Source organism: Macaca thibetana, chromosome 19, assembly GCF_024542745.1.
Source record: "Macaca thibetana thibetana isolate TM-01 chromosome 19, ASM2454274v1, whole genome shotgun sequence".
NCBI lineage: Eukaryota > Metazoa > Chordata > Mammalia > Primates > Cercopithecidae > Macaca > Macaca thibetana.
This window is the reverse complement of record NC_065596.1, coordinates 22340751-22353977: the sequence shown is the minus strand read 5'-3', so window position 1 is coordinate 22353977 and position 13227 is coordinate 22340751.

Below are 13227 nucleotides of genomic sequence, written 5' to 3'. Positions count from 1 at the left end.
GCACTCCAGCCTGAGTGACTGAGCAAGTCTCCATCTGGAGATAAAAAGAAATAGGGGTTTGTGGAGTGTGGTGGCTCACACCTGTAATACCAGCACTTTGGGAGGCTGAGGCAGGCAGATCACCTGACGTCAGGAGTTCAAGACCAGCCTGGTCCATATGGTGAAACCCCGCCTCTACTAGAAATACAAAAATTTAGGCAGGTGTGGGGGTGGGCACCTGTAATCCCTGCTACTCGGGAGGCTGAGGCAGAAGAATCAGTTGAACCTGGGAGGCAGAGGTTGCAGTGAACCAAGATCACACCACTGCATTGCCACCTGGGTGACAGAGCAAGACTGTGTTTCAAAAAACCCAAAAAACTAAAGAATAAACATTACATGTTAATTTTTTTTAATACATTAACAGGAGGATCGGTGGCATACATTTTTAAATTTTTGCAAATTTCTTGGAACGTTTGGTTTCATAGAGGACAAGGGATGGCTCATCAGCTCTGTCACAAAAGGGTGTTTTAGCCACAACAAAGATTGAGGTCAAATGGTCTATCTAGGATGTGAACCCAGGAAGTACTGAAGGGGCATGGGGATGGGGAACGGCTTGTAGTTTGTAGGGAGGCGTGAACAGGGAGGTTATAGCTCCAGATAGCTGGAGCTCAGTCCCTCTGAGGATCTGGTTCAGGTTGTCCCGAGGTGAGGGAGCTGGGGTATTTATCCTCCAACTCCCCTGCAAATGGGATGGGGGCTGGGGAGGCGTAGCTCCGCCCTCAGGTGGAGAGTCATGGATGCCAGTCTGTGTGTGTTGTGCTTGTGTTGCGTGTGTATTGTATGTGTGTATGTACGTGCATCTGTGTGTCTATGAGTGTGTGTTTGTGCTTTACTACAGATTGAATTACGTCCTCCCCAATATCCATATGTTCACACCTTAAGCCCTAGGACCTCAGAATGTGACTTTGCTTGGAAATAAGGTCATTGAGGATGGAACTATACAGTTAAGATGACTTCATTCTGGAGTAGTGTGGGCACTGATCCAATGTGACTGGTGTCCTTTATATACAACAGGAAATTTGAGCTGGGCCTAGTGGCTCTCGCCTGTAATCCCAGCAATTTGAGAGGCCGAGGCCAGGAGTTCAAGACCAGCCTTGGCAACATAGTGAGACCCTGACTCTACAAAAAATTTTAAAATTAGCCAGGCATGGTGGCACACACCTGTAGTCCCAGCTACTCGGGAGGCTGAGGTGGGAGGATTGCTTGAGACCAAGAGTTTGAAACCAGTCTGGGCAACACAGCAAGATCCCATTTCTACAAAAAAATACAAAAATTATCTGGGCATGGTGGTGCATGCCTGTAGTCCCAGCTACTCAGGAGGCTGAGGTGGGAGGATCGCTTGAGCCCTGGAGGTTAGGGCTGCAGCGAGCTGTTATGGCGCCACTGCACTCCAGCCTGGGTGCCAGAGAGAAACCCTATCTCAAAAACAAAAAACAAAAAAAAGAGCCAGGTGCAGTGGCTCACGTTTGTAATCCCTGCACTTTGGCACACCAAGGCGGGTGGATCATCTGAGGTCAGGAGTTCAGGACCAGCCTGGCCAATGTGGTGAAACCCCGTCTCTATTAAAAATGCAAAAAATTAGCCGGGCGTGGTGGTGCGCATCTGTAATCCCAGCTACTTGGGAAGCTGAGGTGGGAGAATCGCTTGAAGCGGGAGGTGCAGGTTGCAGTGAGCCGAGATTGCACCACTGCACTTCAGCCTGGGTGACACTCAAAAAAAAGGGAAATTTGGACACAGACACGGACACACACAGAAGAACACTGTGGTGAAGCTTTAGCAAGCCAGGAACGCCGGTCACCACCAGGAACCAGGAGAGGCCTGGGACAGAGTCCCCTCGGGCTCAGAAGGACCCAGCGTCGCCAACACCTTCGTCTGGGACTTGTGACTGGAATGAACAGGTGTTTGCACTGCCGGGTCTGCAGTACCTGGCAAGGCAACCCTAGCAAATCGATGCGTGTTCGCATGTGTGTGTGCCTGTGTGTGTTTACATGTTTAGGAGTGACAGATACTGCAGGGTACAGACGGAGACCCCAGCCTCTGCTGCGTGTCCTAAATATCACGCCCCTCTGCTGTCGCCCCAGTCATCGGCCTTGTCTTCCCTTCGGTGGTCGACCTTGCCGCCCTCCGCTCGGCCGCCAGAGGGCGCCCTCGGACCCCGGTCGGACGGGCCCCGGTCGGACCGGCCCTGCCCGGGCTCCTGGGCTTCGGGTTCTCATAGAAACTCTCGCAGGGGTGGCTCACGCCTGTAATCCCAGCACCGTGGGAGGCTGAGGCAGGAGAATCGCTTGAACCCAGGAGGCAGAGGTTGCAGTGAGCTGAGAGCGCACCATTGCACTCCAGCCTGGGCGACAAGAGTGAAACTCCTTTTCAAAAAAAAAAAAAAAAAAAAAAAAAAAAAAAAAGACACGGGGAGTGTCCGCCTGTGGACGAGGTGCAGCCGGCATGATGTGGCTCCTCTCTGAGTGGCCACGTCCCCTTCAGGGTCACAGGCGCGATCCAGGGAATGAGGAAGACGGAACTGCAGGCATGGCGGGAGACCTGGCAGGCAGCTGGGAGAATCGTGTGCCCCCATCGTGTGCCCCCCCACCGTGTGCCCCCTCACCATGTGCCACCCCATCGTGTGCCCCCCCATCGTGTGTCCCCCCCCATGGCTGCTGCCCCTGGTGGGGAGTCCCCTGGGTGGGCGCCACTCACAAGAGTGACTGCGATGGCTTCACTGGGCTGGGCCCTCCAGGCTCCCTCTCCACCCCTGCCACTGAGCTCCATGCCGGAACCCAGGCCTGGGGGAGCTGCAGGGACAGATCCTCAGCCCTCTGGCTTCAGCTTTCATCCCAGCGGGGTCCGGCCGGGGGCTTGCACCAGGAGGCAGGGGGCTGGGAGAGTGAGGGAGGAAGAGTGGGGGAGGGGGAGTGAAGCCAACTGTCAGTCCCTGGCCTCCTCCCTCCAGAGGACAGCCTGTCCATGGGGGTCCCTCTCTGCAGCCCCTACCCCCACTGCTGGGCCCCCACTGTTGCCAACCCCAGGGGCTGTGTCATCCGGCGTTGCTGCCCCTCACCCTGCCTACTCCTCCACCAACCCCACTGCTAAATCCTTCTTCTGCATGAGGAAGCCATCACCTTCCGACAGCAATTAAGGAGGGTGAATGTGATACGTCTGGGACATCTGAAGATTTCCCAGCATGAACGCACAATCCCAAACTTGTGTGTGTGTGTGTGTGTGTGTGTGTGAGAGAGAGAGAGAGAGAGGGAGAAAGAGAGTCTCACTCGGTCTCCCACGCTGGAGTGCAGTGGCACAATCTCAGCTCACTGCAACCTCCACCTCCCAGGTTCAAACGATTCTCCTGCCTCAGCCTCCCAAGTAGCTGGGACTACAGGCATGGGTCGCCATGCCCAGCTAACTTTTATATTTTTAATAGAAACTGCTTTTTGCCACGTTGGCCAGGCTGGTATCGAACTCCTAGCCTCAAGTGATCCACCCACCTCAGCCTCCCAAAGTGCTGGGATTACAGGTGTGAGTCACCCAGTTGAGTCATTTCTTTCTTTCTTTCTTTTTTTTTTTTTTGAGATGGAGTTTCGCTCTTGTTGCCCAGACTGGAGTGCAGTGGTGTGATCTCAGCTCACTACAACCTCCACCTCCTGGGTTCAAGCAATTCTCCTGCCTCAGCCTCCAGAGTAGCTGGAACTACAGGCATGCACCACCATGCCCGGCTAACGTTGATATTGTTAGTAGAGTCAGGGTTTCTCTTTCTCCTTGTTGGTCAGGCTAGTCTCAAACTCCCGACCTCAGGTGATCCGCCCACCTCGGCCTCCCAAAGTGCTGGGATTACAGGCGTGAGCCACCGCGCCCGGCCCCCCGGTTGAGTCATTTCTAGTCTTCTGAGCACCGGACACTTGATAAGATGTGTGGTGTGTGTTGTTTTATTAATTTTATATTTATTTATTTATTTATTTATTTGAGACGGAGTCTTGCTCTTTGCCCAGGCTGGAGTGCAGTGGTGCGATCCCGGCTCACTGCAACCTCTGCTTCCCAGGTTCAAGTGATTCTCCTGCCTCAGCCACCCAAGTAACTGGGACTACAGGCACCTGACACCACACCTGGCTAATTTTTTATATTCTTAGTAGAGATTGGGTTTCACCATGTTGGCCAAGCTGGTCTCAAATCCCTGACCTCAGGTGATCTGCCTGCCTCAGCCTCCCAAACTGATGGGATTATAGGCATGAGTCATGGCTCTCAGGCTTTCTTCTTATTAAAAAAAAATTAAATATTTTTTGCTTAATTTATTTCACCAGTCATATCACAAAGACCTGTGTTGTTTAAAGCCACTAGGTTTGGTATAATTTGTTATGCAGCAGTAGCTGACTGATACAATCGGTGTTCCTGGATTACTTTCAGAAACTTGATAATAATATGTACACTAACTAGGGCTGTATCAGGGTGCATGGCAGGGTTTTTGAAGGCATTTTAAAGAGGTTTAGTTCCTGTCCTCAGGAGCTGCTGCCTAGTGCGGCAGACAGACCATGAATACCCATCATGGGAGGTAGAACACATAAGTACATGGACAAAAGCTGTTCCAGAGGCTGGTGGATTGAATTCATTCGGCCTGATGTGTCATGGAGTCCTCCCAAAAGAGGTAGCAATCTGCCCGAGCTTGGCCAGGCCTGTTGGGCTGAGAGAAGCCAGACAAGGTTCAGATGGGTGGAGGGTCAGGGTGGGTTGGAAAGGAACAAGTCAATATGGGTGCAGAGGGCATCCTGATAGATAGATGGTGCTGCAAAGTGGAACCAGAGATTGAGGCAGCCTCGAATACTGTCCCCATTGTGAGGACTTTGAAAAGCCGCCCTCCTTTGAAACACAGAAGGGGCAAGGAGTAAATATATATATTTATTTATGTTTTTGAGACGGAGCCTCGCTCTGTCACCCAGGCTGGAGTGCAGTGGTGTGATCTCGGCTCACTGCAAGCTCCACTCCAGCGTGGGAGACAGAGTGAGACTCTCTCTCTCTCTCTCTCTCTCACACACACACACACACACACACACACACACACACACACAAGTTTGGGATTGTGCATTCATGCTGGGAAATCTTCAGATTTCACATTCGCCCTCCTTAATTGCTGTCGGAAGGTGATGGCTCCCTCATGCAGAAGAAGGATTTAGCAGTGGGTTGGTGGAGGCGTAGGCAGGGTGAGGGGCAGCAACGCCGGATGACACAGCCCCTGGGGCAAGCTTCATGCCATTCTCCTGCCTTAGCCCCCCAAGTAGCAGGGACTACAGGAGCCCATCACCACGCCCAGCTAATTTTTTTGTATTTTTAGTAGAGACGGGGTTTCACCATGTTAGCCAGGATGGTCTTGATCTCTTGACCTCGTGATCCGCCCGCCTCGGCCTCCCAAAGTGCTGGGATTACAGGCCTGAGCCACCGCACTCGGCCAATTTATATTTCTGGTAAGGGGTGGGAAGAAGGAGCTCCCTCAGGCTGGAGGGAAGAGAAGACAGATGAGTGCAGACACTCCTGGTGGCAGCGTGAGGGCCGGGGAACAGGTGCGGGGCATGGTGGGGCTCTGCAGGGTGGTTGTGGTTGGTGAGGACCACTGGAGCAGGGCCTTGAAGGGCCTCACCCTTCACCGGGCTGCCTCTGGGCCATCCTCCAGTCTGCCAGGGACTAGCAGAGGGGAGAGACTGGGAGAGGAATCATTATTCGATGACCTCATTCAGCCCTAGGGATTTGGGGTGGCTAAGGTGGAATGCCAGTGGATTATATCTGACATGATGCAGGGTGTCTGGGCTCAGCTAGGCAGTTCTGCTCCCTGTGATGGTGGTGGGGGGATCAACAATAATCTAGTGGCTTTCCCTGGCCAGGAATGTCTGAGGTAGCTCACTCACAGGGCTGGCAGGTGGTGCCTGCTCAGTGGTGCCATCACCCAGGGGCTTCCAGGTGGCTGCTTGAGCTGCCTCACAAGATGGCGGCTAGGTTCCAAGCAGAAAGGATGCTGTTGAGCGTTTTGTTGTTGTTGTTGTTGTTGTTTTTGAGACGGAGTCTCATTCTGTCACCCAGGCTGGAGTGCAATGGCACAGTCTCAGCTCACTGCAAACTCCACCTCCCGGGTTCAAGTGATTCTCCTGCCTCAGCTTACTGAGTAGCTGGGATTACAGGCGCCCACCACCACGCCCAGCTAATTTTTATATTTTTAGTAGAGATAAGGTTTCACCACATTGGCCAGGCTGGTCTCGAACTCCTGACCGCAGGTGATCTGTCCACCTCAGCCTCCCAAAGTGCTGGGATGACAGGTGTGAGCCACCGCGCCTGGCCTACTGTTGAGCTCTTAAGACCCTGCCTCAGAAGTCTCAAGGCACCATTTCCACTGTCTTCAGTTCACAGGCAAATGAACTGTATCTTTCTGTGGGAGGAGCAGCCAAGAATCTGTGACCACCACACCCAGCTTTTTTTTTTTTTTTTTTTTTTTTTAAGAGGGAGTCTCGCTCTGTCGCCCAGGCTGGAGTGCAGTGGCCGGATCTCAGCTCACTGCAAGCTCCGCCTCCCGGGTTCACGCCATTCTCCTGCCTCAGCCTCCTGAGTAGCTGGGACTACAGGCGCCCACAACCGCGCCCGGCTAATTTTTTGTATTTTTAGTAGAGACGGGGTTTCACCGTGGTCTCGATCTCCTGACCTTGTGATCCGCCCGCCTCGGCCTCCCAAAGTGCTGGGATTACAGGCGTGAGCCACCGCGCCCGGCCGTCTCAGTGTTTGTGACGTGCAGCATCCCTGTTGCCTGGCTCCAGGATGCCACCCTCCTACTGGGGTTGCAGCTCCAAGGGGCTGGGCATTCCACTGAGCTGAGGGGCGGGGGCTCTGGACGGGAGGCTCCCTGGGGGGAGCTCACGTCTTCCATGAAGCATCGTGGTCACTGCTGCCCTGTCCTGCACCCTATCCACTGCGGGCTACCCTCTGTGGCTGGCCTTGGTGACAAGAGGTGGGAGAGACCCCGGTCAACACCATGGGAGGAGTCCCCAGGGACTGGGGGCAAATGGACACAGTGAATGCCAGGAAGACCACTTAGGCACCATATGACCAAAAATAAGTTAAATCCAGTGGGCTGCGTCATGAACAAGAACGTCCCCCGGTCTCCACGAAACAGTCCAAAGCCTCGAGCAAGACGGGTCCCTAGAGCTGAGCGATGCCATTCACAGCGGCGTTCCCAAATCCCCACATGCAGGCACGCACCCACTAACACACACAACACACAAACCAACACACACCACACACAGGCATGCCAAACACAGGCACACAAATGCACACGCCCCCACAGACCCAACGAACACACACACACTTCCCCAGACACACAGGTGCGTGCACACACCCACGCACACAAAGACCCACACACAGACATGTGCACACACAGACACAGATACACATGACATAAATGCATGAACACACGGACACACAGACCACACATAGCAACACGCCACCTCACACAGATGCACCTAACACACAAACACGCACCCGTGCACACATGTACATGGACATACACACTGGAAAACAACAAACACACATACACAAAATGCAGGCCGGGTACGGTGGCTCACACCTGTAATCCCAACACTTTGGGAGGTCGAGGCAGGGGGATCACTTGAGCCTGGGAAATGAAGGCTGCAGTGAGCTATGATTGAAGCTCTGCACTCCAGCCTGGGTGACAGAGGGAGACCCTATCTCAGAAAAACAAAACACAAAACACAAAATAGGCCGGGCGCGGTGGCTCAAGCCTGTAATCCCAGCACTTTGGGAGGCCGAGACGGGCGGATCACGAGGTCAGGAGATCGAGACCATCCTGACTAACACGGTGAAACCCCATCTCTACTAAAAAATACAAAAAACTAGCCGGGCGTGGTGGCGGGCGCCTGTAGTCCCAGCTACTCGGGAGGCTGAGGCAGGAGAATGGCGTCAACCCGGGAGGCGGAGCTTGCAGTGAGCTGAGATCCGGCCACTGCACTCCAGCCTGAACGGTAGAGCGAGACTCCGTCTCAAAAAAAAAAAAAAGAAACACAAAATATGGCCGGGTGCAGTGGGTGACTCACGTCTGTAATCCCAGCACTCTGGGAGGCCGAGGCGGGCAGATCACGAGGTCAAGAGATCCAGACCATCCTGGCTAACACAGTGAAATCCCATTTCTACTAAAAATACAAAAAATTAGCTGGGCGTGGTGGTGGGTGCCTGTAGTCCCAGGTACTTAGGAGGCTGAGGCAGGAGAATGGCAGGAACCTGGGAGGCGGAGCTTGCAGTGAGTGGAGCTCGTGCCAGTGCACTCCAGCCTGGGTGACAGAGCAAGACTCCATCTCAAAAAAAAAAACCCAAAATACAAATGCATGGACACGTATCCACACACACCAACATGTTACATCATACACAGACACACAAAACAAATATACACTCATGTATGGAGGTACACACAGACACATGCAAACATCAACATATAGCATCCCACACAGACACACAAACACACAGCCGTGTACCCCCAAAGTATGCTGCAGGATGAGCCTTCATTCTCTGGAACAGCGGAGAAAGTAGACAAAGGAGAGAAACTTCTCTCAGAGTCACCCATCCTCTGACTGGATCCCAGTGCCCCAAACTTGGCTCCGGGGCCACCCACTGCCCCCAGGCTCTGTCCCTGCGGTTGGTGGGGGTGAGGGTAGACCCTGCTCTTTGCTGCTTCCTCACTCAGTAAAACTTCCTGACGTCGTCCCCTTCCGTTGGCTGGGCTGCATATGGGAACACAGTGCTGGGCAGCCCCAGCCTCTCAGCTGGGAAGGGGTGCTGCAGCTGGCTGCAAAGACTGATGTTCTTTTCCCCCAAGTCTGTGTTTATGCCCTACCAGAGACTGTTGGGTGTAATTCCCAGAAAATTCTGGAATGATCTAAAATGAGGAAATAGAAAAAAGTTGTAGAATCAGGCCAGGCGCAGTGGTTCAAGCCTGTAAACCCAGCACTTTGGGAGGCTGAAGCAGGTGGATCACCTGAGGTCATGAATTCAAGACCAACCTGGCCAACATGGCAACATTGGCAGACGTCACCAATTAATCAATGAATGATGTTTCTCCTGCCCTCCTTCCTCCTGTGCACAGGGTAGGCATCGCCAATCAACCAGTGATGTTGGTTGACTGGGGAACGCTGCTGTTTGTCCTGCCCTTCCTCTTGTGCACACGGCAGACATCACCAATCAACCAATGATGCCCACACTGCTTCCCTCCCGTGCACAAAGCAGACATCACCAATCAATCAAGCAGCACCAGGAGGAAACCGATTTGGCAGTTCAGTCTGTCTTCAACCCTATCTTTTTTTTTTTTTTTTTTTGAGACGGAGTCTTGCTTAGTTGCCCAGGCTGGAGTGCAGTGGCCCCATCTCGGCTCACTGCAAGCTCCGCCTCCCGGGTTTACGCCATTCTCCTGCCTCAGCCTCCCGAGTAGCTGGGACTACAGGCGCCTGCCACTACGCCCGGCTAATTTTTTTTTTTGTATTTTTAGTAGAGATGGGGTTTCACCATGTTAACCAGGATGGTCTCGATCTCCTGACCTCGTGATCTGCCCGTCTCAGTCTCCCAAAATGCTGGGATTACAGGTGTGAGCCACTGCCCCCGGCCAACCCTATCCTTTTACAGATGAGGTTGAGGCCCAGGGACCTGCTCAAGGGCAACTACAGGGCAGATCCCTCCTCTTCTTCCTGGGAATTAGCTTTGTCTCTTGTTCCTGGAGCAAATTCAGGAAAATTACAAGGTCATGTACATTTTCAGCCCAGGGCATGAGTCACTTGATCCCTGCTCTCCAGGGCTGGACCTGGAGATGACGGCCAGGACTGTCCCCTTGCAGGGAGGCCACTGAGGCTGGCAGGGCCAAGGCTGGGCAGTGAGCCACTCCAGGCAGGAAAGCCTTTTGTCATCAGAGCTGCTCTGAACGCTGCCGCCAAGTGGCAGGCAGCTGTTGTCATCTGCTCAGCATCCTTCCCCTTTCTCCTGCTGTGGGGAACCTGGCCCACCTGACCCCTGTGTTCCCAAGGCGCTGCTCCTCGTGGAACCTGGCCTTCTGGTCACCAGGACGTTGCCTGAACCAGGCCCGGCCAGTCGTCCAGGAGGGGCCAATGCCAGATAATAAGAGACTTTCCTGGGATTTTATAACGATCCTGGGAGACAAGAGCTCTGTTTTTTTTGGGGGGTTGCTAAACTAAGCCACACCTGCCACCACGGACGGAAGCAGCTTGGAGTGAAAGAATGAAGCCAAGGCGCAGAGACGGAGAGAAAAAGAGAGGAAGAGAGAGAGAGGGAAAGGTAGAGACCGAGAGAGATATAGACAGGAAGAGAGAGAGGGAAAGGTGAGACAGAAAGAGAGAGAGAGGGACAGACAGAGACAGAGAGAGAGAGGGAAAGGTAGGCCGGGCGCGGTGGCTCAAGCCTGTAATCCCAGCACTTTGGGAGGCCGAGACGGGCGGATCACGAGGTCAGGAGATCGAGACCATCCTGGCTAACACGGTGAAACCCCGTCTCTACTAAAAATACAAAAAACTAGCCGGGCGAGGTGGCGGCGCCTGTAGTCCCAGCTACTCGGGAGGCTGAGGCAGGAGAATGGCGGGAACCCGGGAGGCGGAGCTTTCAGTGAGCTGAGATCCGGCCACTGCACTGCAGCCTGGGCGACAGAGCGAGACTCCGTCTCAAAAAAAAAAAAAAAAAAAAGAGATAGGGAGGGAGAGACAGAGAGAGAGAGGAAGAGAAAGGGAGAGACACCGAGACAAAGAGAGACAGAGACAGGGAGAGACAGAGACATAGACAGACGGCGAGCGCTCCAGCCTGGGCAATAGAGCAAGACTCCATCTCAAAAAAAAGAGAGACACAGAGACAGATACGGAGGAGGCCTAGAGATAGGCCTAGAAACAGACAGAGGGAGACAAGGAGAATGGTCATCCCTGGTTGCAGCCATGTCTGAAGGCGGCGCCGCCCGACCGGTGAGTCCCACAGCTCAGCATCTGCGACGGGCTACACCTGTGTGTTAGCACGTTACTGATAAGGCCCAGCTGTTGTAACAAACAGACCTGTCGGGCACGCAGGCTCCGGCACAGAGGACATTTACTTCTTGCTCCAGGCCGGCAACGCAGGCAGCTCCACAGGACCCGCTCCACAGGTGACCTCAGGACTCAGGGTGCCTCCTCGTCCGGGCTCCATGGCCGCCTAGGGCCCCATGCACTCCTCCTCCTGGGGTTGGAAGGGGAATGGAGGCCCAGGGTGGACGGCAGGAAGAAGACACGGGGCTGGAGGCACAAGCCCGCGACGGCCTCAGCAAAAGGACCCAGCTTTCCTTCCTGCAAGGCGTGAGTCTGGCCCCTGCCCCTGAGCTCCTGACTCTCCAGCCAACCCGGCCTCAGAATGAGTGGCCCTGAGAGGGCCCCAGGCCACAGGGCTGTGGGGACACCTCCAGTCATAACATGCGGCAGGACCAAGAGGTGAGCAAGGGGAGAGAAGCTTCCAGAAGGCTTCCCAGAGGCGGCGACCCTGAGGCTGGGCCTTCAAGGATGAATGGGGCGAGAGTGGGAGAAGCGCTTCCCGGGCGGAGGATGTGGGGCTGTCGGGGTAGTGGCATCTGTAACAAAATCCTGTAGTGGGGCAGCTTAGACGCAACAGAAATTTACTTCTCACGGCTCTGGAGAGTCTGGAGGTTCCTGACCAGGGTGTGGGCAGCTTTGGTATCTGCTGAGGGCCTGTGTTTGTCATTTTTTTTTTTTTTTTTTGAGACGGAGTCTCGCTCTGTTGCCCAGGCTGGAGTGCAGTGGCCGGATCTCAGCTCACTGCAAGCTCCGCCTCCCGGGTTTACGCCATTCTCCTGCCTCAGCCTCCCGAGTATCTGGGACTACAGGCGCCCGCCGCCTCGCCCGGCTAGTTTTTTGTATTTTTTTAGTAGAGACGGGGTTTCACCGTGTTAGCCAGGATGGTCTCAATCTCCTGACCTCGTGATCCACCCGCCTCGGCCTCCCAAAGTGCTGGGATTACAGGCTTGAGCCACTGCGCCCGGCCTTTTTTTTTTTTTTATAAGGTTAGAGTGTAGTGGTACAATCTTGACTCACTGCAACCTCTGCCTCCCAGGTTCAAGCAATTCTTCTGCCTCATCCTGCTGAGTAGCTGAGATTACAGGCGTCCACCACCAAGCCTGGCTAATTTTTGCATTTTTTGTAGAGACGGGGTTTCACCACGTTGGCCAGGCTCCTCTTGAACTACTGACCTCAGGTGATCCGCCCGCCTCGGCCTCCCAAAGTGCTGGGATGACAGGTGTGAGCCATTGCACCTGGCTTTTTGTTTTGTTTTGTTCGTTTTTGTTTTTATGAGACAGGGTCCCACTCTGTCGCCCAGGCTAAAGGCGTGATCTCAGCTCACTGCAGCCTCTGCCTCCTGGGCTCAAGCGATCCTTCCATCTCGATCCTCCCAGTTCAGCCTTACAAGGTGCTAGAATTACAGGCATGAGCCGCCATGCCCTGCTATGGGCCTGTTCTTTATACAGGATGCCTTCTCACCAGGTCCTCACATCGTAGAAGAGGCCATCAATCTCATTTGAGACTATTTCATTTTTTCTTTCTCCTCTTCCTCCTCCTCCTTCTTTGTCCTTTCTCCCTTCTCCTTCCTGCCTTCTTTTTCTTTATTTTTGTTTCTTTCTTTTTTTTTTTTGAGACACAGTCTCGCTCTGTCGCCAGGCTAGAGTGCAGTGGTGCGATCTCTGCTCACTGCAACCTCCACCTCCCAGGTTCAAGCAATTCTCCTGCCTCAGCCTCCTGAGTAGCTGGGATGACAGGTGCCCAACACCACAGCTGGCTAATTTTTGTATTTTTAGTAGAGACAGGGTTTCACCATGTTGGAGAGATGGTCTCGATCTCTTGACCCCGTAAGCCACCGTGCCCAGCCTATTTTTCTTCCTTTCTTTCCAGAGATGAGGTCTTGCTATGTTGCCCAGGCTGGGGGTGCAGTGGCTATTCACAGGTGCAATCATGGTGCACGACAGCCTCAACCTCCTGGCTCAAGCAGTCCTCCCGCCCCAGCCTCTGGAGTAGCTGGGACTACAGGTGCGAGTCACCACACCCGGCTTTTTTTTTTTTTTTTTTTTTGAGACAGAATCTCTCTCTGTTGCCCAGGCTGGAGTGCAGTGGCACGATCTTGGCTCACTGCATC